The sequence below is a fragment of the Chanodichthys erythropterus genome, chromosome 17 (assembly GCF_024489055.1).
Source record: "Chanodichthys erythropterus isolate Z2021 chromosome 17, ASM2448905v1, whole genome shotgun sequence".
Taxonomy (NCBI): domain Eukaryota; kingdom Metazoa; phylum Chordata; class Actinopteri; order Cypriniformes; family Xenocyprididae; genus Chanodichthys; species Chanodichthys erythropterus.
This window is the reverse complement of record NC_090237.1, coordinates 15,471,447-15,497,492: the sequence shown is the minus strand read 5'-3', so window position 1 is coordinate 15,497,492 and position 26,046 is coordinate 15,471,447.

The window sequence follows — 26,046 nt, the reverse complement described above, 5'->3', positions numbered from 1 at the left end:
CTAACAGCACTGCAACCACCTAGTATCCGCCTGTCCTCAGCCCTCCCTGACTCTCTCTCCATCCTTTTCTCCTCCTCCCTCTTGAGGCTGATGGAAGAGGGTGGGGTAATCCGCACTGGTTGCCATGACACCAGACAGCCCTTGCTCGGTGAAGGCACGTAGTTTCCTCTCTGCTCTATTTCCCCGGAGTGAGGTGCATGCGTGTGTGAAAGGGAGTGTGAGACAGTGCGTCTGCGTGAGAGATTTGTCTGTGTAAATGTGTATAAGAGATGCCAATGATGTTCGGTAGTGAATACATCATGTGTCAGAGTGCTGTTAAATCACCAGCCATGTAAATGCTCGCATGTAATGAGCATGTAGACATAAGCAGTGCTAATGCTAAGTTATCCTCCTCTCGACAGGCCTTTATTCAACACCGCCGCAAATCACAATCAGAGAGCGATGTTTGACAGCACCTAAGACCAACACAGCAGGCACTGACATCTGGGAAACATCTAAGCATAATATTTCAACAACATCAACATTCAGAACAGACGTGAATAAAGGCCGTGTTTCAATGAGGCGGTGGCACTTCTGCAAATTCGACGTGAGGCTATTATATTCATGCCGGTGTTGCTCTCTTTATTTTACTTTCTCCCCTTCTCTCCCTCGCTCCATCTATTTCATCATCCCAGTAAACTCTATCACTCTGTCGCTAACCAAAAGCTGGAGCCCTGATGAATAATTTAGCAGTCGATATTTGCAGCCATCTGTTTATCTTTGCCACACCATCAGTCTTCCTCACAAAGTTCCCATTCACTGCACTTTGCCATCAAACAGTGACTTCAGTCCAAATACTGCATTAGAGGGCTACACAAATGAATGCGCTTTAAAGTTATAGTACTTACAAAAATGACAATTTTGTCATTTTTTACTCTCTCTCTCATGTTCTAAACCTGTATGACTTTCTTTCTTTCTTGGTACTGGAAGAATGGTACTGGTCGCTGTTTTCCATGCTGTTACAATGAATGGAGCACATAGGGTTAGAAGCTTCAAAAAGCACCTAAAAGCTCAATAACCACACAAATTATGGACCACGTGAATTATATACTATACTCCAAGTCTTCTTAAAGGATTAGTTCACTTTCAAATAAAATTTACCTGATAATTTACTCATCCAAGATGTCCATGTCCTTCTTTCTTCAGTCGAAAAGAAATTAAGGTTTTTGATGAAAACATTCCAGGATTATTCTCCTTATAGTGGACTTCAATGGCCTCCAAACGGTCAAAATTACAGTTTCAGTGCAGCTTCAAAGGGCTTTAAATGATACCAAAAGAGGAATAAGGGTCTTATCTAGAGAAATGATCTGTCATTTTTGAAAAAAATGTAAATGTATATGCTTTATATAAACAAATGATCGCCTTCTGCCAAAACCGCACTTTTGTATTCTTCAAAAAGAATTAAAGGGATAGTTCACCCAAAAATGAAAATTTGATGTTTATCTGCTTACCACCAGGGCATCCAAGATGTAGATGACTTTTTTTCTTCAGTCGAACGCAAATTATGATTTTTAACTGCAACCGCTGCCGTCTGTCAGTCAAATAATAGCAGTGATTGGGAACTTGAACAATAAGAGTCGAAAAAACTTCCATAGACAAATCCAAATTAAACCCTGCGGCTCGTGACGACACATTGATGTCCTAAGACACGAAACGATCGGTTTGTGCGAGAAACCGAACAGTATTTTCTTTCTAGTAATTTTTTACCTCTAATACACCACTATGTCCAACTTCGTTCAGCTTCCGGCAAGTGAGGTCTGATCGCGCTCTGACAACGGAAGTGATGTCTCGCGCTCATTGAAGTATATGGGCCAGACATCACTTCCGTCAACACAACGCGTTTTTTGACCTCACTAACAGGAAGCTGAACGAAGTTGGACATAGTGGTGTATTAGAGGTAAAAAATTATATAAATACTGTTCGGTTTCTCGCACAAACCGATCGTTTCGTGTCTTAGGACATCAATGTGTCGTCACGAGCCGCAGGGTTTAATTTTGATTTGTCTAAGCAAGTTTCATTTACTGTTATAGTTGAAGTTCCCATCCACTGCTATTATTTGACTGACAGAGGGCAGCGGTTGCAGTTAAAAATAATTTGTGTTCGACTGAAGAAAAAAAGTCACCTACATCTTGGATGCACTGGGGGTAAGCAGATAAACATCAAATTTTCATTTTTGGGTGAACTATCCCTTTAAGCTTACACTGTATGTCCTACGCCTTCCGTTTTTTCCGCAAGTAGAATAGGGAAGCGTAGGACATACAGCGTAAGCTTAATTCCTTTTTGACTGAAGAAAGACAGACATGAACATCTTGGAAGACATGGGGGTAAGTAAATGATCAGGAAAATTTTATTTGAAAGTGAACTAATCCTTTAAGTCATAAAATAGCTTTGTGAGAAGAACAGACAGAAATCTAAATTGGTATTCACTGAAAAACATGATATGCACACTAACTTGTTCATTGGGTTAATGAGAAAAGCAACAATATCTGATTTGTGAACTAATCATTCTTTTCAATGAATAAAATAATACAGTTCATAACTGGTTTGAATGTTTCATTTACGAGTTTAAATGATCCAGTTCAACCCATTGATACAGTGATCAAACTGCAGTGGTCCACAGCTCACTAGAGGGGAAGATTACGCTATCGTTCAAAAGTTTCAGGTCAGATTTGTTTTTCTAAGAAAACAATACTTTTAATCATCAAGCAAATGTATAAAGAAATGATTAACACTACAACATACTTTCATTTCAAATATATGCTGTTCTTTTAAATTTTCTATAAAACAAATTCACTGTTTGTGCAAAAATATTAAGCAGCACAACTGTTTTTAACATTGATAATAAGAAATGTTTCTTGAACACCAAATCAGCATATTAGAATGATTTCTGAAGGATCATGTGACACTGAAGACTGGAGTAATGGCTGCTGGCTTAAAAAATAAAACATTTTAAATTGTAATAATATTTCACAGTATTAGTGTTTTACTGTATTTTTTACTTTAAAAAAGTAGCTTTGGTGAGAGACTTCTTTCAAAAACGGAAGTGTATCTTAAATGTTTTGCTCTGTTTTGCACAAAAAGCTATCATACAGCTTCAGAATAATTAAAATATTGTGCACGAGTCATATGAAGAGCTTTTTGGTGATTTTATAAGTGTTTTTACATCCTTTTGAAACTCAAAAGCCTCAAAAAAGGAAAGAGAGAGTACATTTTTCTAAAATGTACATTTTATTTAAGTGAACTAACAGTTTAATAATCAACAAGATCTGAAATGAAATATGGTCAAAGAACTTTTTCTACAGCACTGAAAGCATGTTACTGTTTTTAAAGGACGATTATATAAAGATATGTAGTTATTTCATATTTACCCTTCTATAATGAACTAGTGTTTGTGTCACTAGAGGTCATAGGAGGCTAAGAGGTATATTAACTGAATAAGTGACCTCTGTAGCAACTCTCTCAATAACCACATTATGCTTCAACTACCAACAGGGGGCAAACTATATTTTCACAGCATACACACCCTCTGGTGTGTCTCACAACTTTATTTAACAATGTTTAATCAAACTACATCAGGACGGGCTGCTTTTGATTATAGTGTATGAATGATGAAAATAATATGCCATTTCAAAGTCCTAGTACTGTAATTATGCCTATTTCAATAACATGCCATCAGGACAGTACAGATAAATAAACACAATCCACGTTAATATCCTCAGCCAGCGTTTACATAAAAGATGGGAGCGGGCTGTAGCATAGGCTATTGCAAGGGACGATGTGCTGACTGAGATGAATGTGCAGGGTCCGAACAGGGTCTCTTTTTTGCGAAAATTACAGCTTTTGTAGATCAAGCCCCTGGTGGGGAGCCAATACAACCAGCGTCTTTGTTCAGGTGAAATTCCTCGCCGTTATCTCAACCCACCGCCAACAACCCACTCCCCGCCCCGTTCGCTAGCCGCTAGTGCTTTAATTAGGGGTCCTCGAAACCCACTCCGGGCCCGCCGACATGACTACTCTCATGCAGCAGGTAATAGAGGGCAACAGTTGGGTTCCGGAAATTAAAAAAAAGTCCATTCATTTTCTCCATAGGAAAGTTGATTTTTAACAATAACTTCTGTAGGCTTTATGCCGAATGCCACAAACAGGAAAACAGGTCTCATTGCATCCGCTTGTTGGAGAAAGTGTGACTGGCAATATGAACTGATGGTGATACCTATAGACTTTTATGGTAATCAGCTAACCTAACTAGTTATTTTTATTGTTGGGGTTTTATTCTATTTAAATATCTAAATGTCAGTGAGAATAAGGAAAATAAAAAAAACTTTTAGATATCAGTCTGCATATGTGATAGACATTGGTTATGCTTATCTTTGCTTGCTCCTTTGAAGGTATCTTGAGTAAAACGACTATGTTTAATGTAGGGTGATATGGCCAAAAATATTAAGATTTTTTTTTTATATCATACAGTATCGATATTTATCACAATATTCATTTAACATTAATGGAGAAGGAAATGATTTCCACATATTTGTCAGACCTTGAGAATGAATGTAAACATAAACTTGTTTGTTCACAATTAAACTACAAAGTAGCCTCATTTTATTTTTTTTTGATTTTTTTCATGTCTTTCTGTGTTTTATGATTGAATACAAATTTATCATCAAAATTGGGTGTCTAATTAATGGGTGTCTTGATTTGATGTCCTTCAGGGAGGATCAAGCTTCGTCAAACTATTGAGTGTTATATCAAACATTGAAAAAGGTATAACATTGATAAACACAGATACCATTTTATCACCCTGGCCTAATTTAAAGAAGCACATACAAAAGACCTGAACCATAAGCGATGCAACCTGTTTTACAGAATATGGAAGTTTGTTATAACCCCCATTATGAGCTCCAAGGTTGTTAATAATGGTATATGCCTTTGTTGAAACCATCTGTTCACATTATTTCAGCTCATTTTTTAAAAAACAAATAAATGTTGTCATCGTTTTTAATTTATTCACAATGCATCATGGGATTGTAGATCTTTTCCTCATTTAAACCATTAAGTACAAAATCTTGCACCTTTTTTGTCTGATTTTCAAATCTTTTTTTGCTTCAAATCAAAGTTTGTAAGGTTTTGATTCACCTTGGAGCTGGCTGGCTTTATTATAATTTTTTTTAAATCCCTATGAGAAAAATGAATGAAAAAGTACTTCTGGAATCAACATCTCTGAAGAAGTGGGCAGGCACTAATGCATTCTATACTGCACCAGAATCACTCAACGCGTGTTGCGAGCGGTCAGAGCCGGCTTCGTATTTTGGTCATAACTGCCCGTCTGGAGGGTTCTGACCGAAGCCTGACACATCTCATCAGAGCTCAGACACACTAGAGGCTGCTCTAAAAGCGGCCAGAGCAAGAGAGAGGAGGTCAAACATTCATTTTACACTGCCTTTACACACACTGACAGATGCTGTCTGCTTTGATCTATCTTTAGCCAATCCACTCCTATCTGAGGGCCTCTGTCCGGAAAGCCGCTTAGAACTTGCTGCCTCTCCTATGCCCAATGGCACCGCACGGTCGAGCTGTGCATGCGGCGTGCATCCAACGAGAGGGGGGAAGGGTGATTGGAATTCATTCAAACCAACAGCACCCGTAGGTGAAATCGCCAGACTTGAAAGCATACGTGGTAGGCATAAATAGCTGAATGTGCACAGTTGCATGCAGAGAAGTAGCACTGTAGCTTGTGTGCACAATGGCAGCCGCAGCAGCAAGAAATCTGGCAGTGCATGCGTGTGTGTGTGCGCGCTCTCTCGGAGCACAGCGCGGCCAGGCTGAACCGAATGAACTGCAGAAGTGCGTTTGCTGTGAGGTCAGAGAGTCCAACATTCCTCTGGAGCTGTGTGTTTACACTGCTCCGAGAGAGGGGGGGATGGCAAGGGGGGAGCAAGAGGGGCTTACAGGAAAGGAAACAAATCAAGTCCCGGCTGCTCTGTATGCGCTTCTACCTGCTGTCTGCCCCGTTATGGCCAAGCAGGACCCCATCACTTATTAAATCACTATAGGCGCTCATCTGCTAGGCCAGCCAGGATGGCACGTACAGTATATCACAACCTAGTTTTCCGTAATCTTATCCTGCACTTAAAACACGGGAGTCGAGTGTAATTCACAGTATAGCTTTATAAATTTGCTGGCAGCTAAGGAGTGGTGCGTACAACACGGAGATCTCGTAGTCGGACGTCTGTTTTATTTTTTATTGTCTTTATTTACTCCTCCTTTTAAATGAGGTCAACATTAAACTAAATAAATAATTTCAAATATGATTTAAATAAAATGAATTAAATCAAGGGATTTTTCTGGGAGGCTTCGATACGCTCCAGAATATTTCCAGGCTCAAAGGATTATTGTTGGGAATGGATTAGATTTTTATCTTTATTAAATTAGCATTATTCTGCCAGGTTAATGAGATAAAAAAAAAAAAATGTTGTCTGTAGTGTTGGTTAAAAGGCAGGCAGCCAGCTAACAAAACTGATTCCTGCCCAAAGCTGTACAGCTTTTGAACAAGATATCCGTTATTAAATACGATTAAGACTTAAGATCACATTTGCCAAATTTTGGATTCAAAAATATGCTCCTCACAGATACTGGCTTAAATATGATAATGATAATATTCATTATATTATACAAACTATAAAAACTTGATGTAAATGTATTTTTAAAAATTCATGAAGCTTATTTATTAATAAAGAATTAATAAAGAAATGGTGAAGATAGAATCTTTTATCTTCTCCTGTATTTCAAAAAAACATAATGATCTTTCTTTCAGAACCAGATGAAACAAGATGAAAATCTAGAGTCATTTATGAAGTGATGAGTCTAAACTTAGACAGGAGTATGCACAGAAAACTAAGAACCCCGCTTCGAAAGATTTAAACTCTGTATCTCCTAATCTTTTTATATTATCATATCAAATGCAACAAAGGGAAGCAATCTGGATCGGAACCACTTTAACTCAGAGCCGGGGATAGGGGTTTATTTTCCTGATTTGTGCAAAGACGTTCAATTTCCTCCCTCTCCTGGCCAAAGATGAAAACTGCACAGTGACCACATGAAATCTGAGTGGACATGCTGTAATACATTGAAAAACGTGTTTATCTCCAGATTCAACCTGTCACTGGTTCACTGATTTAACCAGAAAAACACTATTTTGCCTTTTAACTAAATGCAACTAGAGGCACTTTTATTGCAAAAGACCAAAGCTCAAAAGAGAAACACCTATACAAACATACGTAGCTCTGTAAAGTTCATGATAATCATAATACATATATCATTTATAATTCCCTGTCAATTTAACCTAATAAGAAAGCATCTCTCTTTAATCACTCATCGAAGAGATATAGAGCTACTGATTATTGACAAAACAACTACAGAGATAAACAGATTTCATATCCACATATTTGCTGGCTTCAATACTTGTCCAGAGGGCTCAGGGATGTCAGCCGAAATGGAACTGATTTCATGTTGACTTAAAAGGGATAGTTCACCCAAAAAAAAGAAAAATCTGTTATCATTTATTAACCCTTATTTGATTTCAAACCTGTATGACTTTATTCTGTGGAACACAAAAGAGGATATTTTGAAGAATGTCTGCAATGTTGTTTTGGACACCACACAGTGTATTGACAAAAACACTGTGCAAAACATTCAAAATATCTTGTTTATTATTTCACAGTAAGTCATATGGGTTTAGTACAACATGAAGAGCAATAAGGATTTTTGTCATATGTCATCTGTCCTTTTGTCTTGATATCTCGGGAGGATCGGGAGGTCTTTAAAACTTTATCACATATACGTCCTCCATACACACATTTAGGTCATTTTTCTCACACATATCTTGCTAAAAAATTCCCTTTTGCGGGAATGTTTTTAATCCACGTGCACACACACATACACATCCTAAACCTCTCACTACCCTCGGATTCATATGCAGTCAGTGTAATAGCTGACAGCCTAGCATGGGCACATGAAAGGAGGCGAGAGCCACAACACAACCATAAGATGTCCAAAGACCGGATGGAGATGTAAGGATGAAAGAGCATAAGAACTGAGACGAAAGATTCAGCTTCAAAAAGGGCTTCACTGTGTGACGCAGCTCCTTTAGCAGTGCTCGGCGCTGGATGGCACCCCGGCTTGCAGGACGGGGCACAGCGGAGCAGCAAACAGCTGCCGTACCTCCATGCCGCAGCCGCTCAACCCCTCTCCATCTGCAGCATCGGGGCTCAGAGAGAGAGAGAGAGAGAGAGAGAGAGAGGCCCAGTTTTGGGGGGCAGTGGGCTGGACATGAACACAATAGCTAGCCGTGGCTTTGACAATGGCTTCATCGCGCTCCCGCCCGCTCAGTGCAGAGACCTTTGCTCTCTCTCCATGACACCCGTATTCAGCCGGCCAGACAGACAGACAGGGAGGACAAGGACAAAGGCAAGTGCAAAAAAAAGGATGGGGGGGGGGGGGTGCGAAAGCGTGAACTAGCAAGGGATGATGAAGAAAAAGAGGATGAATGGAATGGGTTAGATCGCTCACCTTTTGTCCCGTCTCTCACTCTCTTTTTACGCGTTTAATTCATCCTCAGATTTTTTTCTCCCCTCTTTCATAGTAATCCATCAGGAAGTTTGAAGGACAGAGTGGGTGCTGAGAACACTTTTATCTGCCTGCCTCGCACTCGCTTCTCAGTTTCGGACAGTGTGGGTCTCTCCCGGAGCGCTCAGTCCGGTCCAGCCTAGCAATGCCATTAGAGACGAGACTAGAGCGGCGTGGAAAGTCAGCTGTGAGTGTTTTGGTGTTGTATCTGCACTCCTGATATCCCTCCTGCACACGTTTATAAACCCCCCCCACCTCCCATAATACCACCGGCATGAGAGAGTCGACAAAAGTATAAAGAACAGAAATTATATGTGCGTATGAGTAGTCCGTCTGTGTGAATGTCCTCTCAACTATGTGTGTGTAAATACAATGTTCAGGTATGCTCGGATATGTGAACCTGAGTTTCACAAAGTCTCGTTAGCAAAGCCATTTTTAGAAGCTCATTAACAGTTCTTACACTAATCTATCTGAGAGTTCAGACAAAAACGTGGAACAAAAGTGTGATGGAAAAGAACGCACTTCTCTCAGAACAGTCCCGCAGGTCATTTTTAGTCCGTCTGTACCAGTGACTCACCCGTTCGGTCTGCGAGCGGTTCCTGAGCCCCTTGATGCTGGCAAGTTGAGGAGAGGAAATGTTTCGCACAAAAATGGCCAGGGGTGAACTTAAATAAACAAACCTAATGACAACAAAGATGCAGAAAGGTTTATCAGGTTGAGAGACAAGAAACTACTTTTACTAGGTAAGGAAAATGATTATGTGCAAAAAGAGTTAAGTACATTTACATGCACAGGTATAATTGAGCTACAACGGGTTTTTGCATAATTAAACTCTAGTCATAAAGCAAAATTAAATATTTGATGGACTAAACACATGCTGCCTGTTACCTGTCTTTCAGAGCGAGCAGACAGCGTCAAGGCCAACTGAAGTCAGATTAACATCTATGTATGCTGGAAAAGTCGAGCTACAATTACATTATCTAGGTTTGTAAAACAGACTGTACAATTTCAGTTAGATAAATACGTTTACACTACACCTAAAAAGACAAATGATTGCTTTAGTCTGAGTTACTGCTCATATAAACATATACATGCCTGATCTTGGAAGCCATGCAAGGTTTGGCTTGGTTAGTTCTTGAACGAATCGAACTTTCAAAGTTTCTGTAATTGTATTTACTTTTTGTTAACCTTGACAGAAAGAACACACAACATTTCTAAAAAAGAAAATTTTATAAACATTTGTTACGGCTTTGTTGATTTCAATCATTTTATTTTTTCCAAATTCTAGAATAAAATTTTTCAGCATTTGAACAAACCCATAACCAAAGCCTTAATATTTAGCACATACCTCATACCGCAGCATTGTGCTATGGACCCAAATGATTCCTCAAATCATGTGGCTTGTTCAGGAGAGGTGTGCTATTACTTTTCTAAGATAAAACAGGTATAAACAAACCCTTAGACTTACATTGAATAACTCCAGCCTTATCTAGAGACCAGAAAATTGTCTATATATAAGGTTTTTATACATATATATATATATATATATATTGTGACGAGCAGGGCGGGCAAGAGCCGTGAGGGAATGTTTGTTAAAGTTACCTTGAATATTCGCCGGTTCCCGCCTCCTTCTTCCCATATTTACGAACTTTGTTACATTGGTGCCGAAACCCGGCGAACATTCAACGTAACTTTAATGCAAAATAAACAAAGAACAAAACGAAAGTAATGCCGGCAGACCCTCGCGGACGTCTGCCGGCCACACAAACATAATAAAACATAAAATAAAGTCCAGGCCTGGTCCTCTCTCATCTTTCATTGTAGTCGCTCCTCCTTTTATGCCTCCGGAGCTCCTCCGTGAGAGACTCGAGGCCGGCACGCCTCGCAGGTGACGCTCATTATCACTCGCGTCACCGGCCTCGCGCCGTTCCCTCACGGCTCTCGCCCGCCCTGCTCGTCACATATATATATATATATATATATATATATATATATATATATATATATATACAGTATATATATATATATATATTTATATATATATTAGGGGTGTAACGGTTCACAAAATTCACGGTTCGGTTCGATACGATACACTGGTGTCACGGTTCGGTTCGGTACGAAAGAAAAAATTGGCAGATAAATTTCCTTGATTTTTTTTTTTATGTTTTATTTATTAAAACTAACAAAGTATGATTTTTTTTTTACATTGAACAATGATGGAGCTATACTTTACCCATCTTCTATGGTGTTTTCGTAGCAGCATACTGTATAACCCTTTGAGCAGTACGGTCCCACATATGGGATTTTTATTTCAGTGCCTGGGCGTACGGTCCCCACATAAGGGATTTCGAACGTTCAGCGACGTCACATAACAGACGCGCGCAGCTCTTGTCATATATCACAACTATGCAGTGTTTTCAGCCACATAACGTTTCTTTTCAGATTTCAGACATTTATATACGCATAAGCACCATTAAAACAATATATTTGGAGTTTATAAAATGCACACTGATGTCAGACATCAGTGGAAGGAGCAATAACAATCCATTCATATACAATTTGCCGATATTTATTCATATCAGACACACATAATTATTCTTCCAGTTCACCAGCCACTTACTTGCATATATTTCGGGAGAAAATGATGAATTCACCTGCTGAAAAATCTGACTGACAGGACTCAGGAAACTGTGGGGCAAACTAAGATGGCGGCGCCCATCTCGTGTTATAGATCAAGATACAGATCATTTATAAAGGCTTTTAAACGACAAAACACTCACTTACACATATTTGAGGATCGGAATATCAGATAGTTGATAACATGGTAAGCAAGTTTGTGAATATTTTAAATAAACAAGGAAAAACAAAATAATAGCGATCCATCTGTCATACAGTATTATTGGTGCTGCGCTCAGCGCTAATGACGCGTCGCTATGGAAACATTAAAGGCAAACGTTCTAAAATAACGGTTGCACTAAAAAAAACTCACTCTGGGGGGAGAGTTAAAATATTTTAAACTCACGCTCGAAAGGGATAAAACAAACACAGCTCCTTATAAAAAAGTGAAAATGTTATATAGCTTACAGGGAATCCAAAGTGCACCCAAACACCAGACCTGTTGGTTATTGGACGATCTTCAATTTTTGGTCTGTTAAACGCATTAGCCATTTTGCAAAGAGCCTTCAGCGCGAGCACCTGACTGAGTAGCCACGCTCCAGACGCCCCAGACGCGTTCGGTGTGAACGCAGCATAACATAAACATAAGTTGGTGTTTTTTTTTTCTTCGGGGGTGTCAGGGGCGTTACCTGTTGGGTTATTGGGCTACCTTGTTGAACGCATAACATTATTTCACACACTTTTTTATTTTCTAAATGTAATTAATTAATATATGGTGGCTGTTTTGAATTGAGCCTGTTAGCAAACACCCTAGAAACCGCAATGAACGCCCTTGCACATAGCAACGCCCTAGCAACCACTCACAACATTGTAGCATCATAGTGAGCAAGCACAACAAAAGTAAAATACATTTTAAAAAAAAAATATTTCTGTTCTACAATGCAATGGTCATAACTTTTTATTATGTTGATAAAATTCTAAATGTGGAGGAAATAAAAAAAAAAAAAGTAGAGGGAGGAGGAGGACATTTGAAGAAAAGAAGAGAACGGAAGGAGAAACAGCATGAAATGAGGTGTCTGGAGCACATACCCACAGGAATGGTGCTGCTCGATACTTCTAAGGCTTTCAGTTGTACTAAATGCATTATTCATTCGGCTCTGCGGTTGTGTCACTGGCAGATTGAGACATACCCCTTTTTCATGGCAGATACAGACACAAGCATTATGCCGAGGAGCCATTCAGAAAGCTCTGAACTTACACAAATGCCTTGCTCTTGCATGGCACATCATTTATTCAAAGTCGTTCAAATTACTGGTCATCCACATCCCACATTCTTCACCAATTTATCATCACACCCACAGGGTCATCCCATCACACCCATGCAAACCTGGATGTAAAACAATCAAGAGGTCCTTAAAAAAATGCAGCAAAGAAAATGGAATCTGGAAAAAATCTGGAATAAGCATTGTTAGATACACACAATTTTAGATTGCAAAAATAGAAGCGCAATATTTTTTTGCCATCACGTAACACTTATTTTAATCTTTAAAAATATGACAGTTGATGACAGTTCTAGATTGCAAAAAATACAAAAGCACAACATAATTTTGCCGTCATTTAACTCACTTATTTTAATCTTTAAAAAAATGTTTAGCAATTCTCAAATTCTTATATGTTGTGCTACCTAAATATACTACACTAAAAATAATTATTTTTGTTTTTATTATAAACAAAAAAATTATTTTGTTGTTATTTATATTATATATATATATATATATATATATATATATATATATATATAATTTTTTTTATTTTTATTTTTTATTCTACCATTAGCCTTGCCATGAAAATAATTATTAGCTTATCGGTAGCAGGCAGAATTTTAAAATCATGCAACCCAACCAAAAAAAAAAAAGAACAAAAAAATATGGAGCCCCGCACATGACATGCAAGAAAAAAAGATTAAATTGTGCGCACGATTTAGCCTACTATTTTTTTCCTGCATGTCATGTCTGGGGCTCTGTAAAAAAAAAAAAAAAAGCTTTTAGGCTAATTGGAAAAAAGAAAGAAATTATACGACATTGTGATGAATATTAAATACTGCACTTCTCTTAGCACTGCTGGATTTTATGACCTGTTCAGGTAAAATTATAACTGTGCATAAAATTTTGTTTTTACAGAAATATAAAAAAAAATAAAAAAATGAGCATATCTGTCATAAATTTGTAGTGTAGCGGGAGTGGACTTTTTCAGGAGACTCTTTTGTCTTTGGTCTCCAGTATCAGATGAGCTGCAGTGATTTTCATGACAGCAACAAGGCTTTCGCACTGACTAGCCAGGTTGGATTCTAACTGGCAGCAGTACCCAGCTGTGGTAATTATCGAGATCACTGCGACTGGAATGGTGTCATTGGGCAGTGTGTTAAATGTAGATCTCAGCAGGGCCGATGTGGGCTGCACAGCGTTAAGTGTCAGCAGTGGGTGAATGAGTGATATTTGTGCCAGAGCCGTAAAAGAACGTCAAGCACATCACGGCCCGTGCCTCCGCTCTATACAGCCATCAGTCAAACAACGGCGTCTCGGCTGCACATAAATGAGCAAACTCAGACACACACAGTTACACACGTCACTGCAGTGAGATCGATGGAAGTGAAAGAGCAGACTGGCCTTTTCTGAACATTTTCTGCATTTATATTGCTCAGAGGTGGTTCTTTCATGAGACTTAATGTTCTCAGTCATGTTTCACTGAAGTATCAATTTCATCTCAGATGTTTCTCCCAAAATTTGACACAAAGGTGCAGATAATTTGCCTTAGAAAGAATTGGATGCGAAATCTTTGAGTTAATTTTGAGATCTCTGATATTTGTTTGTTCTCAGATTTACCAAGTTGCCGAAAATTAAAAGTGCCTCTACTATCCTTTTTTTAATATTACCTTTCATGCAATGTGTAATGTAGCCGTCTGTTAATGTAAACAATCTGCAAAGTTGTGAAGCCAAAAGTGCACCATAAATGAAGTTATTGTCTCTCAAAAGAAAGAATCGACTCTGAACAGCCTAAACAAGTCATTAGGAATTTGAATCCCACTTCCGTGATGACCACATGTCACAAACTAACACATTTGCCTAATGCCCACCTATGGTCTTCATTGGCTGCCTGCGAACAACATCTACTTTGACCCGCCCTCATACACTGTAGCTGGTTTGTGTTGTATACATGTCGAGAATTGGCTGTTTTCTGCTCTGCAAAAGCAAATTCTCTTTGTAATTCACTTCCAGAGGATTAGGATGTAAAGAGAGTCAATGGTTAAAATTAAAATTAAAATACAACAGCAAAATAACATTTTCATGATTGCTTCTCAAATCTCTGTAAGGCCTAAATGGGATTTATAAAACACCATTAAAGATAGGACAATAGCCACTTTATTTGGACCAACTTGCTCCTCAGAATCTCAGCCTGTAAGTATGATTTATTATTGATGTATATATTTTCTACCGAGTGTTCACAATGTGTTTATATTGTGTATGTCTCTGACTAACTTACGTTATCACTGTCACTAAAATACTTCTACAAATCATCTGTGGGCCACTATTACCTAAAATTGTACTCCAAAATTGAACTACTCCAGATGATTAATTACATTAAAAATTGCAAAAAAAAATTGTATTACAAGTTTTCTAAAATGTAATGTTTAAATATGCAAATAAGGCATTATCTGATTAAATATGCGTAAATTTGCATACATTTCTAGAACAAAAATCTGAATATTAGATGACGTCAGGTACACAGTTCTCGTTTAATTTTTTGGACATATTAAATTCAAAGGTTTTTACACAGAGGAATTTTTTGGATAACTCTTTTTATCACTCCATAAATCAGAAAATACTATCAACAGCCAGAAAAAAAAATATTTTCACCATTTTTTTAGGAATAAAATGTTGTATAAAATCAGGCAAATTATATATCAACAAATCCCTCTTTAAAACCTTCAGAATATAGATAGTAATACAACTGTAAAGTTTGGTTTATGTAAGTTCTGCTGAAGTGGAGTTTTCTGACTCAGAGCAGGAGAAAAAACTCATTTTGAGAAAACGGCCTTTAAAGATATTTACTGTAATTAAACATCTATAGATGCAAATAGATAAAGTGCTATAAAATATACACTTAAAAGTGTTTTTTGGATGTTTTCTTTCCACCAGTCTGAAAAAAACACTATATGGAAAGCCAAAAAGTGCAAAATCTCAAAATTGACAGGTGCTTTTTGCCTGTAGTGTCTCCCCTTAAAATATCATAATAGGGGCACTTTAGGAGAAAAATGAGTAGTAGGATTTATTTTTTCTCTCCATTTAAACTCACTGCTGTCTACAACTATGACATTTAAGTTGAAGTGTGTAATTTTTTGCATCACTGACTAGAATTGCAAAAATAATATTGTTAAACAAGTTCCCTGAACACATTCAGCATGCTACTGGTCGAACAAACTCACTCTATTGGTTTAGCAAATGTTGTTGTTGTAGGGCTGGTCAGGATGCTCAAACAAAGAGAGTTTCAATTCTCTTGATATCGGACTGATTTGAGCTTGGACATAAAATGCTAAAGAATGTGAGAATATAGGAAAGCGTGTGTAGCTGTGTGTGTTCCCATTTGGTTGCATGTGTCTTGTCAAATGTATTCCCGATTCACCGGTGACAAACGGTTTCTTCCTAATTGCTCTGGGCAAATTATAACTACTAGAAGCAGGCCAAGCATCTCTGAGAGGTGAATAACTTTGCACCCTGATCAGCACTGCAGATTTGTTTCTTCTGAATAATCAAGAACATAATGCATAGTGAATTTTCCCCCTAAAAATTTTGGTGTGCTCAAGAGAGCTTATTTTAAATATAATTTTTCTCCAACTCAAAACCCAACATCTGGGCAGTGTATTTCACGGGAATGGAAACACGACTCTAGTGGGTGATTTATGCTGTAGGGTAAATGAGTGGAGTACCTGGGCCACTTGAGTACTAACATTACAGCACAGAGGAGAGCACGCTACATATTTCAGAACAAAACATCTATTCAGTTCTGTTTCTGTGAAAGTCAGTGTGGCAGATGAGATGTCTGGACTTATTACTTTGTCAAGCTCCTTAAATAGAAGTGTGACCAGGTTTCTTATGGTGGAATATGGGACGGATGGACAGGCAATATATAAAGAACAACGAAGCAATTAGAAACAATAGGGCAAATTCGATAGTTACAAATTAAATAAACTATGTTTTTCAGGTACAGGTTTACTTGACATGTATACATTTATTTAACATCTTTTGTTGTTTGATTAACATGAAAGACAGGCAAGTATTTTATGCTGCTGTCACTTTAAGACAGAATGGATCTAATATACTGGCACATATCCAGTTTTCGCCGAGCTGTGTACAGTCACTTAAGCCATAACCAACTGTATATATGTGAGACACTCCATATACTGGGCATTTTGACAACTGTGTCTGTATTTGATTATTTAAGGCGCAAAGAGAACCGAATTCGGGATTGCACACTGTCTTCACACTGTCACACTGTCACCAGCGTGTGTCATTCAGCGCGATTCCACATTAAGTTCTTTTTTTTCCACAACTTACTGTGCATAGTTATGGAGTCCCGCACATGACATGCAAGAAAAAAAAATAAATCGTGCACACAATTTACTAATTCATTCCCTTGATTTACTAATTCGTGTGCGCGATTTACTAATTCGTTCCCTCAGTTTACTAATTTGTGGGCAAGATTTAGCTCCGTACATAGTAACTTTTTGAAGATCCTCGTTAAATGTACACACATGCTTCTTTGACATCTTCACAAAATAGAGCTGAAATGATGGATGTCTGGTCACCCTATTAAATAGACACCACATCAAACTTTACATTAGAGCACATACTATCTTTTAGTACTAAATTTTCCTGTCACACTGAAAATCAAGGCAAACCAAGACAAAGATTTCTTTCAGCGCTGAGTGCCCATGATCCTTTGCAGAGGGTTCTATACTGTGTTAAATCCGAGCTGACTGTGTAGCATCTCAGTGCCAGTCAGGACTTATCCCACACCTGGTTTCCTGCGCTAATCTCTGTCCCACATAAGCTGCTTCCTCTGCTTACACAGCTCTTTTCTACAGTTCAAGAGAATAAGAAATATATGAAAAGTTTAAAAAAAGAACGAATGAAAGAATGCTTGAAAGAGGAATGGTCGAAAAATGTAAGAAAGTCAAAAGAAAGACAGCTTGTTGAACTATGCTGATAACGACAGAACTTGTGAAATGCACCCCTGGGTGTTTCCCTGCCTACAGCCTGAGACGAAAGGATAGGCTCCAGCATCCCTGACATCCACATAGGACAAGTGGATGGATTGATAGATGAAAAAGAATGGATGAAAGGTCAAGAGGTAGGACCAACAAAAACAGAGAGAAAGAAATAGGACATAAGGTCAAAAGAAAACATGGAAAAAAGGATTAAAGAAAGAAATATAGGAAGATAGAAAGGTGAAAAAGAACAACAGAAAGAAAGAAAACAAGCAAACAACCATCTGCAGCTATACGGAGATGTCTTAACTAGAGTTAAGACAACCTTCTCCTAAAGCTCGGCCTATTTCTTTGGTGGTCAGAGCCCATCTGCAGTGTGCACCTGTCCCCACTTAAGCAACAGGAGCTCAGCTATATGGTGTGTAAGGAAATCCGATCTGGAAAATAAGGTGAGGCTGTCAAATGAAAGGGTGCAGCCTGTCTTCAGTAAATACAGTCATGTTGATTCAGCTTTCACAACTCATCGGGGTGCCACTTACACAAAGCCTGGGCTGAGCTAAGACTTTCAACATATTGCTCCTCATGTACATGGATAAATCTAGAAAAACCTACAGATATCTGATCAGAGGCTATTTTCGAACATTTCTAGATTACAACCACATTCATATTGGAATGATATTTCATATTTATAGTCATATTAATCAAAGCAGACTGATTTACAGACCTGTCTGTCCCCTCCAGACGCCTGATCCTTTAGGACGTGGAGCTGTAAAAACCGGCCCAGGTGATTTACAAGCCCCGTCTCCACGTACAAGAGCCTTCAAGAGCCACCCTCCCCCAACACCTGGCTGTCCTGCTCATGTCATAAAACACCAGGTAAAGATGCTCACTGCCCCAGACAGAAGAGAGAGAGGAAGAGGAGCAGAGAGGAAAGGGATGCTGAAGGCCCAACGGCTAAAAGGACTGCATGGCCCACATTCCTCTCACTTATCTGGGGCAGCTGAACAGAAAGTCATTTGGCAGAAAAGGCCCAGAGAGAGAGAGAGGGAAAGCAAGAGCACAGGGTGCCAGCACTAAGACTAAAATAATTACCTGTCACACCGGCAACAGTGTGAGCGGCAGACGCATTTTGCCCTGTGAAATAATATGGGAAGATTAATAGTTCTCTCTCTATCCAACTTTCTCCTCTCTCCTGGACAACTCTCTCTCTCTGCCTAACATTGTCTACACACAGGGAATTCTGAGCATATGTTGATTAGCAGATGGAGAAAAGGCACAGCAAGAACAAAAATACTGCAGACCTTGACAACAAAAGAATGTAGATCAAGAGCAGTAATTCTCAGTCAGAGGTGTGTGTGTACCCCAGGAATCCTTAAGCAGGTTCCAGGGAAGATTTGGAAAGACTTTGCTTTGTTAAACCTAGTAAGTAAGTGAATAAATAAAATATTATATTTTAAAAACTTTTAATAATAAAAAAAAATTGTATATTAAAAATACATTTTATTATGAATACAAAATAAACAAACAAAAATAATAAATCATATTATATTAAAATAACTTAAGAAAAAACTATTAAATAAAATAATACTAATAAAATATTAGTAATTATTATTATTAAAAAATATTTTTTTTAAAAAGAAAAAAAAAATTACATTACTAATTGGATAGCTTTGTTGATTAAGCACTGTGTAGGTCTACTGTTCAAGACTTCATGTTGAAGGGAAAAGTTTTTTATTGGCATATTACGTAAATATTGGGACACACTAGATGATTTTCCAATCTTAACCTATTTTAAAGAGGTGGTTCATTACGATTTCACATTTTTAACTTTAGTTAGTGTGTAAGGTGGCTGTTTGAGCATAAACAGTATCTGCAAAGTTACAGCGCTGAAACTTCAATGCAAACGGAGATATTGTCTTTTATAGTTATGGCAGTTTAATGCCTACAATTACGACCAGTTTGGACTACAACAAGCTTCTTCCCGGGTTAGTGACATCATAAACATAAACCTTGCCCCTGGGAACAGGCAACAAAGTGGGCGAGGCCATGTCGTGCGGCGGCATTAGGGAAGAGGAAGAGTTGTCTACATCGGAGGCGGGGGATAATAGAACCCATTATAAACAGTGATATTGTCTACACTGGATGTGGCGTGGAAGACAGCTTCCAGAATCTACACGAGTTCAATGCTGGATTTGCACAAAGGCTATTACTGAAAGTTGGAGCAGTTCCCACTTTAAAAGCAGAAACTGCTGTTTATCGGCCCTAAACTGTAAGTATGTTTTATTGTTTGTATATGTCTTTTAAATGTATAGTTCTGTTGCATCAAAGACGTAAACAAAGACCATCGCAGTTTGGCTTCGCTAGCCAGTTAACTAAATTCTATACTTCTCCAACAAACTTCTATGTTCATAGACAAACAGTTGTTCATGCTCTAAATTAAACAATACCTTTACGAAAATGCTACTATTCAGTCATGTATTCGCCTACAGTAAAGCTTTAATCAGGATAAAACAGTATATTGAAAGCTAACATAAACAGCAGTAACATTTACAAGTGACAGCATATCTAAACACTGACACAAGTACAAAAGGAAATACTTTCCATTCAGAAACGTCCTTTAAAAGTCGTGCTTGCAGAGGTTCTGCTTGACCCTCTTCATTACTGCTATCTGGGTCTGATTCGGGCTCAAAATGGTACAGCAATATTGGCCATTATTTACATAATGTGAAAGCATGCAACTATTGCCCGTAATGATAAGGGACGTGGAGTTTCCGTACGACGTGTGCTAGACGCTTCAGCAAATCACAATACACTCAGCCAGCTAACCAATGTGAGCCCATTGCGTATTTTGGAGGGAGTGGTATCATAGAACCAGGAAGTCAAACCGGTGTTCAAATGACAATGGAGACAGCGGTGTAGAATAAAGGTAAAATATATGAAAAATACAGTGTTTTTTTTTTTTTTTTTAATGAAGCATTAAAACATGTTAAACTGCACCCCATAACACAATCAAGCCTAGAAAAAAAACAGTGAACCACCCCTTTAAAACTGTGGGAGACCACAGACATAAGGGCAGTTTCAACCGATTTTTAGCATTATAATTCCCCGAATGCACACTCTATAAGATTTGTCTAGACCACGAGACCACACACCTGTTGACTGTAGAAACATTTTCACAGTGAGACGAGCTCTAAGGGAGACTCGCGAGATCAAACGTGAAGAAAAACAAATGGAGGACGATCAACATCATAAGCTGGCTCTCCTGGCGTGAGTTTTGCTTTACGGAAAGAAAGAGAAAGGAGAAATAAGAATATGGGTGATTTTCTTTCTCAATACTTCACTTTCGTGGTATGTTTGTGGCTGCTAAGTTTCAGCAATAGAAGCACACAACATCTGGTTGGTGAAGCTTGCTCGCTCTCATTGGTTATTGCTGGTATCATGTCAGGGGTAGCCCAATCAAAAGTCGTAAATATCAGACATGTTTGATATTTATGATTTGGGATTGTGCAGGCTCGGGAGCACAAAAATAATCGTAATGACACCACACAATTTAGGATTTTTTGGACAAAAAGTCAGTTGCGACTTGCGAGAAGCCTTGAATCGGGCCACAGCCCTAGATCATTGGGGGCTGCAAATCGGACCCAAAATCGGGCTTAAAATCTTCAAGAGTATGGCCAGCCTTACTTATTCTGTTGGAAAAGAAAACCCTCAAAAAAGATAATCTTAACCAGTATGGCCAGGCTAGGAGACCAGCCAACCACCTTAATCTGATTTAAGTTTTTTCAGTAATGTATTTTAAAAAGCAATGATATAGTTTAAAACCATGTCATGGGTTTGATACCTAGGGAATACATGAACTGATTAAATGTATATTTTGAATGCAGTGTAACTCGCTTTGAATAAAAGTGTCTGGCAAATACATATACGTTCATTCAAAAAACTACACTGATTAACAAGTAATTTGATTATACCACACATATTGATTATAATGTGTTACCCAAAACTGTATATACAGTAGAAATTATATGAAGTATATCACAAATCCCTGTCAGGAGCTATGAATGTAAAAAGAAAATATACGTGAAATACTTTCCAATCACTGTGCTCTGTTGCTTATGTACATTTTATGCAAAAAAAGAAATAAGAAAAAAAGGCAGCGGGTGTTGCTGCAGGCAGGCAGAGTTTAGCCGGGCTGAGTTGAGGTGTGGCGTTCAGAGCAGCTGTGGGGGCCTGACCGCAGGGAGAGTTGCAGTCATTCTTCAACTCCCTCCGAGACACATTCAGCCATCACACCCCATGACAAAACAAACAAGATCTGTGATGATTGGAGCACGGCCAGCTTTTAGGGGAAAAAAAGAATAAATAAATCTCCCTCCATCAAACCTCGTCATCCTGCCTAAAAGCTATTAGCGCCCAGGAGAGTCACGCACCCTCTGACTCCTCTCATGGCGGGCTGGCAAATTAAATTAATAAACGAATCAAATGGAGCAGGGCTGGACTCTGGCCCTTTGGCCAGTCGGACAGAATGTGCACCTCTCTACAAAGTTGTAAGCATAGACATATTATTGTTCTCATATTTCTCCTGAGGATGAAGAAAATTGTCCTGGCTGTTAAACATTCTAGCCATTTCATGTCTCTTGAGAAATTTGGGTCATTTGTGATTTTTAAATAACAGTTTTGCATAGTACAGCAAATAGGAAACATCTGATATGTTATGGACAAAAGTGAGGATTGAGATACTATACAGCCTAAATTTCACTATTTTGCTAAATATACTCACCAGCCACTTTATTAGGTACATCTGTTTAACTGCTCATTAACACAAATATCTAATCAGTCAATTGCATGGCAGCAACTCAATGCTTTTAGGCATGTATACATGGTCAAGACAGAGTTCAAACTGAGCATCAAAATGGGGAAGAAAGGTGATTTAAGCGAGAGAAAATAGCAGTTCTGTGGGCAAAAATGCCTTGTTGATGCCAGAGGTCAGAGAAGATTGGCCAAACTGGTTTGAGCTGATACAAAGACAACAGTAACTCGCAAATAGGGCTCTGCGATATGACGATCTATATCATTACCAAGAAAAAAAACGTCTATCATTATAGATTTTGCTAAATCGTATACTGTATATCATAGTATGTAAATATATTGCACTATTGACACTTCAGAGTGATGAAATTCATGAATGAGAATATAAAGAGCGGGATGTACTTGATATTAAAAGAGTTATACGCAGAATATATACTGAAAAGGAACTCATGCTGACTGGCACACTGCCGAAGTGCGCGCATGAAACCTGCCTCTCTCAGAAGGCGATCGCGAATTAGAGACGTGCTCGATGTTAAAGTGTATTAAGCACAATAAGTAGGGGTGGGCGATATACTGGTAGACACAATTAGCCGGTAGAAATCTGTCAACTGGTAGAGATTTTGGACGATCTCTGTATCGTGAGGTTGCTATGCTGCGTGGTCACGAAAGAGTTTTTAAGCATTGCGGTTTAAAAACAAGGGGTTTTAAACCATTTAAGTGCAATTAGCAGCGAAAGACAACTCATTTCAGCATATGCTCGCGCTCTCTGAGAGACTGTTTCCCAGCGCTGTCCAAGAGACGCGCGACATGAAGCCGCTGCTAATAGAGCGTGTGAGGGCTGAACGGAGTACTTTTTGATGCCTAATTGGGCTTGAACTGTTAAATACACATACCTATGTGCCAAAGTGACCATGTATTTGCAAGTAAACAGAGTGATTTATGTCTTAAGTGAAGGTACAGTTGAGAAAGACAAGGCTCGAGTTAATGGACCTGTGCAGTCAGTCTTAAAGGGACAGCTTCCAAATTTAACTGCTGTCATTATTAATGTTCATCAAACAACTAAAAAGAGAGAAAATCTCTCACTGCTTACTTTTGTAACTTTTATAAGAATAAATGTATACTTAATTTACACAGTAAAGACGATGCATTGTTTTTTATACCTTTGATTACTTTATACATTTTCTAGTGTTTTAAGTTTTTTCATGTAGGTGTATTTCTGCATTGAAGCAGATGGGGTACAGCAGCAGAAGACCACACCGGGTGACATTCCTGACAGCTAAGAACAGGAAACTGAGGCGAAAATTCTAATAAAGTGGCCGGTGATTATATATATAATATATAATAAGAAATGTTACTTACTAACCCCAAACAGATGTTAATGAATCATGCTCATAGTTAAGATAATAAATTGCACCTGTGGTTACCCTGGTAGGACACCTGTGTGAACTTGAGGGAAACTGACTTCACTGACAACAGTTAGTAAATAATAACTGTAACAATGGCTCACAAAAAGTTAATTCTGATTTTATTAATGAGTTTGCATATTTAGACTTTAAAGCCGCTTTGCCACTGTCAGGCCGAACGGTTCTCACTGCGTAACCATTCAATTCTATGCAGATCCGGGGCAGTTGGAATGGTTATGGTTTAATTTTCCACTGTGGGGTGATAACAGCCGCTTTTTGGAACGTAATACAAAAGCATCAGTCATTGCCTTGGTAACGCAATGGTTTACTGATGATATGAGATGTAAATAACAACCATGTTATTGAGGATGATCAGATATTTATTTTAATTTTATTATTAATTTGTGTTTACGTCACTCAAATAAAGCGCTTAGCCAGCAACAGAGAAACTGGTAGCCAGGCAACAGAGAATCCTGAGTGGCGACGTCACTTCTCGGACTCTACCAGCAGGAATTCCGGGCCGAGAACGATCTGTAATCAGGATCAAGTGGAAACACAACTGGAGCCATTCCTTACCATTCTAAGAACCATTCAGCCTGATGGTGGAAAAGGCTAATGTGTGACACGAGCATCCATATCCTTTTAGGGGACACTGTACAATAAATACAGTCAAAAATAGACCTGATAAAGCAAAAAATAAAACCCTGGCATGGACACTGGACATACATCTGTGACTCCAATCTTGTTTGGATCTCTGACCCAGCTAATGTTACATAATTTATAACAGAAGGGAGTTGTAGGATCCTCTCAGACCATGGGCTGACATGTGAGCATGCAACGGCATTCCAGGGTCTGGAAGGTGACGATTAACAAGAATAAACGGCATTCAGTCTTGTGTTCTGTGGTTGTGCATTCCCGTCAGTGTCTGGAGAGCATGTCTTTTCTATTCCATTTCTCAGTCTTTACACAAACACAGACCAGGCTCTATAGTTGATGATCGATGAAACCCAAGACAATTATCCCAGCAGAGAAAGCAAACGCACACTGAAGCAGGTCTAATGCTAAATTGCAATCACATAAAAATATTCCTTATATCAATCACAGAGCTGCTCTGATTGGTCACAAAGTGCTACATATATTTTGTCTAGTTCAGCTATGGGTGACAGGAATAATAAACTTATAGGACTATACTGTACAATTATCACACATTTTCTCCAAATTGCTCATAATTGCAGGCACGAGTTGTTATTTTAAGCTTGGTCCTATGTTTTTGTAAGTCACACCTATTGGAGCTAAAGGGAAAAAAAGGCTATATTAATCATTGAAGCCCAGATTGTGTGCACATTCTGCATCAGCAAGCACAGAAGATTTGTGGTTGCCCTAGTGATTGCACATCGTGAGAGTAACTCCTGAAAAAATGGCCTCTCTTTGCACGGCGACTGCAAACCGGTCCAAACGCCATTAAAGGAATAGTTCAACCAAAAACCATTTATTCACTTGCATGTCGTTTCAAACCTGTATGACTCTTCTTTTTCTGTGGACCATTAAAGGAGATATTTTGAAGAACAGTTTTTGAACATACAATGAAAGACAATGGGGTCCAAAACAACACTGTATGGACGAAAAAAAAAAAACATTTTTCAAAATATCTTCTTTTGTGTTCCACAGAAAAAAGAATGTCACACAGGTTTGGAACAACATGAGGGTGAATAAATAACAAAACAAATGGACAAGGTTGCCAGGTTTTCACAACAAAACCCGCTCAATTGCTACTCAAAACTAGCCCAATTGTGTTTCAGGGGGGATTCCCTGGTAAAAATCACATTCCGGGTGGTAAAATCTGCATTTTTTGCAGGGTTCCCCAAGGTAAAATTCGCATTCCAGGGGCTAAATATCATGTTATTTGGGGTCACTTCAACCCGCGGACATGAAAAACCCGCAGCAACAGTGTTAAAGTAGCCCAATTCCTCGGAAAAAGACACAGACTTGGCAACACTGCAAATGGGTGAACTACCCATTTAAATGCTACCACTTTCAGAAATAGCATGTGGGCCCTTAACTAAAGAGTAGTGAATACAGAGTCAGACTTGTATTATAAGTGGTGTGAGGAACTTCCAGAATAGTTAAACAATGTCATGGAAATGCAGGGTATGCTTGGGGGTCGGGTACCATTTGCTAAATTATCAACCCTTAGAAAGGCACTGATCAGTAGACCAGGAACAGGCCCACAGTAAGATTAAAGAAACACATAGCCATGCCTCGTTTAGACAATCCCCTAGGAGGGCAAGAAAC